Source organism: Schistocerca americana, unplaced genomic scaffold (assembly GCF_021461395.2).
Source record: "Schistocerca americana isolate TAMUIC-IGC-003095 unplaced genomic scaffold, iqSchAmer2.1 HiC_scaffold_593, whole genome shotgun sequence".
In the NCBI taxonomy this organism is placed as follows: domain Eukaryota; kingdom Metazoa; phylum Arthropoda; class Insecta; order Orthoptera; family Acrididae; genus Schistocerca; species Schistocerca americana.
The window spans coordinates 60,001-65,000 of NW_025726339.1; positions in this window are offsets into that span (position 1 = coordinate 60,001).

A 5,000-nucleotide genomic window follows, 5' to 3' on the forward strand; every position below is an offset into this window, starting at 1 on the left:
CTGTCTAATGTTAAGATCAAGGGGGCAAAATCCCATAATTACGCAAAGAGCATCTGTTGGTGTAGTGCCAAATGCACCCACACACCGTAATATGACGTTTCGCTGTATTCGCTTTATTTGTAATGCTGGCCTAACCTGCACGAGTCTGTGGGCCCAGGCACTGGAGCCATACCCCACGACTGGCACAAGAATACTGTTGTTGTACATGTGTGTTGCTGCCGGTGGCAGGTGAAATCGTCGTTGTGCGATACTTATTAGTTTATTAAACAATGTAGTGGCCTTTGATGCAACATATGCAATATGTGGAGCATAGCTCCAGGTTTCATCAATGAGGACGCCCAAGTATCTAGCAGATCTTGCTCTAACCACTATACGGTTTCCTAATCTTATAGCTGGATCTCGTGCTAGTCTACCCTTTAGTAACATGTAATTTGACTTATGTGGTGCCAAGTGAAGCTTAGACTGTTTGCACCATTGTAACAAAATTTCTGATACCTGAGCTGTTTTGTTCTCGATCGCTGCGCGACTGTCACCGTCAACAAGGACAAGAAGGTCATCTGCATACGCAACAACTCCCAGTACCATGTTGCTCTCGTCTAGGGTTATCAACAAGGGATCCATGTTGATATCCCAAAACACTGGTCCACAAACTGAGCCCTGTGGACAGCCCTTTGTAATGTTCTTCGACACCACAGCACCAGGAGCCGTTATTTTGGCGACTCTGTTCCGGCAATAGTCCTTTAGACAACCATAAAGCGCCGCCGGGCACTCCATCTCCCGTAGCCGCGAGAAGAGGGCCGGCCACCACAGGTTGTCAAAGGCTCCGGAAATGTCTACCATGATCCCCAGAACATACTTCTTCATAGATGAGTGAACAATACTGGCTGCCTGATTTATGGCATCGGATGTTGATTTGCCTTTTCGAAAGCCGTATTGCAGGTTACTCATGCCATGCAGTATTCTATGACTCGACAGTCTAGACACCAACAATTTCTCGAAGGTCTTTCCCATCACATCTAACAGGCAGATTGGTCTATATGATTTGGGAACTGTAGGGTCCTTGTCTGGATCCTTTTTTATAATTACCACTTCCGCTGTTTTCCAGGTGGTTGGGAAGGTTCGCGTCTCCAGGCATTTGTTGTAGATCTTTGCTAGCACCGGGGCTAACTTGGATACAAGACACTGCAGAACCTCTGCAGGAATTGCATCCGGTCCCGGTGCTTTCCGTTTTCCGAAGGACAGGATGGCGTTCGCCACCTCCTCTGATGAGAAGGGGTATACCTGTGTTGCATTGTGGTATTCGTATTCGTTTTGTTGCCTCAACGCCAACTGCATCTCATCGTCTGAGTCAGGTCGGTCGTCAGGTAGGAGCGCACGAAGCAGCTCCTCGGCCGTTTCCAGCCAGTTGGTCGTCATCTGGTCCGAGTCTCCTATTGTCACAGTAGAGAGATGCATTGGTGAGTGTATCTTTTCACATATTATTTTGTACGGTGTACCCCATGGATCAAGAGCCAAGTGAGACGTTACGAAATCTTCCCAACTCTGTTGACGATGTTGGAGTAAGGTTTCTTTAAATATGCTTTTCTTCTGTCTGTATATAGTGAGATGATATTGTCTTTCCTCCATGGTGAAAGACCTTTGATAATTGCGGCGCGCCCTTCTCATAGACTGCCGGAGCCCAGTCAGCTCTGGAGTCCATGGAGAAGTCATCTTACGGATGAGACGCCCTCTCATCGGTATTGCCACGGCGACAGCCGCCCTGATTGATGCTGTTAATGCCCCAACGGCCTCTTCTATGTCGATGTCTTCGTCTTCCAACTCTGGAGGGTTAAATTCCGCCTCTAGGAGATCCCAATTGGCTCTCCCGTAATCAAGTTGCATGGCCCACCTCTCTGGTGCCTGTTGTATTTCATGTACCAATGTAAATTCAATAGTATTATGGTCGCTTGTTGTATGGTTTTCTAATACATGCCAATCATGAATTTTGTTTGCGATATTAATGGAGCTTAACGTTACATCAATATGTGAAGCTGCCCCAGCTCTACTCCTATAAGTAGGAGGATTGCCGGGGAGATTTGCTACATTTAAATTAAATTCCATAATAACATCCTCAAGGGCAATGCCCCTTGGGTCCTGTGTTCGGCTATACCAGAGAGGGGACTTAGCATTACTGTCCATCGAGATTATGATTGACTTCCCTTGTAGGGCTCTCAATATGGTAATAAGCTGCCTTAAGTAGATATCAATTGGATCACGAAACTGACAATAGATATTTATCAGGTACCAAAACGAGTTTAGGTGATTTATTTCTACGACTATTATGTGTTCTGTACAGAATTGTGTTAGCACTGTGGTTTTTATCGTATTGTTGAGAATGACTACAGCTGTCATTGGACTCTGTCCAAATGTTATTACTTGTGCTGTAACGGGAAAGCCCAAGGATCTCCCAGAGGCAGTACTTGGTTCTTGTATCAGTACTACATCTATTTTGTTTTCTTCAGAAAGCCTACACAGCTCTTGCATGACTAGGGAGCTTTTCATTGCATTGACTTGGTAGCACTTAATAATCGTCCGGATATTTGGTATATACCATACTATTCGGCCAGGTCTGAGCAGGGTCATATGTTATTCTCCCGTACATCTTGACAAGTTCATTATATGTTTTCGTAAGATCAAATTTCCTTCCCCGCCTCTCGTATACTTTAGTGACTAGTTCTTTTAGTTGTTCATAGTCATGGGGAATATTCACCGCCGCTAGCTGGACGCAGTCTACATCCTCCAGAGTTGGAAATGTGATCTTGTTCCCTCTCGGGTGCCCAGCTCTGACCAACTGCCTCAGAGCAGCCATCATCAATGTCTGGTTCTCCAACCTACCAAGCTGCAATGTTTCACTACAAATATTATATATGTTCCCTGGCGGGCATGTGTTGTATTTAGGTGTATTTACAGTTACAGAGCCATCACCATCTAGTTCTCCTACAGTTTTGTTATCTACTTTTAATCCCAAAGAACCATCACCAAGAGTTAATTGTTTATTATCTACTTCATGCACACTGACTATTGAATGACAATTTTCGGTGTCTTCTGCTAGAGTCACCAGCGGCGTCGTCTCCAAGGCTAGGGGAACCCCAGCCAAACGGGAGTCTCGCGCCGCACCTTCCTCTGCCTTCATAAATGAAGCTGGTAGACTTCTCCTAGCCAGGAAGGACCCGGCTTGGCAGGAGAAGTCGGCTGTCGGTGGCCGCACTGGTGGGACTGGGAGTGTATAAGTACTCCCCTCCTCCACCTCCTCGGCCATTTTGGTTGGAGGCCGCCTGCTGGCCGCCAGGAAGGACCCGGCTTGGCAGGAGGCTTCCGTCATTTCTGGCTGCACCAATGGAACTGGGAGAGTATAAATACTCCCCTCTTTCGCCTCTGTGGTCGCTGTAGGCGGCGGGCATCCCCCAGCAGCCGGGGCGGTCTCGGCCCGGCAGGAGGGGTCCGGCGTCAGCAGCCGCACTGGTGGAGTTGGGAGTGTGCACACACTTCCCTCCGTCGCCTCGGCAGCCGCCGTCACCAGTTGCCCCTCCCCGAGGACCAGGACAGACCCCGCCCGGGAGGAGGAAGCCGCCATCTCGCGCTGCTCTGGTGCACCTGTAACAGTATAAGACCTCCCCTCCACCCCGGTACAATCGTCCAAGGACAGATGAGATAATCTTAATTTTCTCCACCTATTCGCATCCCTTAGCGACTTACTTGGTGATTTGTGTTTTGTTATGTTATAGCTAGTCGCCATAATCGGTTCTTTGTATCAGTCTTTGGATCAGTAATTTATACGTTAGGCACTCCTTCCCTGGAGTGTGACAGGTTCTCTTCCTGTATTTACAGGGGATGCAGACAGGTGTTTGTTTACAATTCCTTTTGTCATGACCGTCCTCTCCACAGTTGTGGCATACTGGTGCTTCAAATGTGCAGTATTTTGCCACATGGCCATAATCCTGGCACTTGGAACATTTGGCCAGTGCCGTATAATCCTTTGTGGGTATCGCATTGTACCCTATGTACAGTCTGTTCGTCTTAATTATTTCTTTTCTGAGATCGGGGGCTATCTCCACCGCGTGGTGTACAGTTGATCTGTCTCGCGGGCCTGCCTTAAATCTTGGCTTGAATTTTTCCAGGAACTCTTCTCGAGTCATTTTGTCTTCAAAATTCTGTTCGTATACACAGTCCGTGACATCGTCAACTGTCATATACGAGGGGACATCATATAACATCATAAGGGGTCTTCGTTTTCTCGGTTTTTCACATGTAAAGTTCTCCTTCACTTTTGGGTTATTTATTAATTTTTCGCTATCCTCAGGAGAGGCTAGTTCCACTATCAGTATGTTTTTAGTTGTCCTAACTTGATTTATTTTTATTTTATCAATCCGGGGATTCACACTCTTTTCAAATCGTTCTTTTACCTTCCGTACGTCTTCACCTTTCTTTGGTTTCACAAATACTGTGGGAACGGTTTTTTCTAAATTAATTTTTATTGTTTCTTGTACAGTCCGTTTCGGCTGTACTGGCAAAGCTGCAGCTGCAGCATATGACTTCTTAGGTTGTTGTTGTTGTTCTTTTCTCATCCTTTCATTTTCTTCTTTTACTTCGGCATACTGACCTTCGAGCCTAGCATGAGCCAGAGCCCAGGTGGCTATATTCTCCTTAATGGCTCTAATCTGCTCTGCATTAATCTTCCCATGCTTAACGCTTCTGTCGAAAAGACGCAGGAAATACGCGTGTCGCTCCGCGACACTCATCTCATCAAATTCTCCTATTGGAGCGTCTGGCTCCGCATGCGCATAATCACTCTCCATATTTTCAGCCATTATTCCAGAAGAGTGACAAAGTGTGGAGGCCCGTCTCTTTCCCCGGACCGGCCTCTCTGGCATGGGGGGAGGCTATCTGCAGCTCGCTCACCAGTCCCGCCCCCTGACCAAGAGCCTTATGAGCTGCTGGGTTTAGCGCGCCGTTTCCAGCGT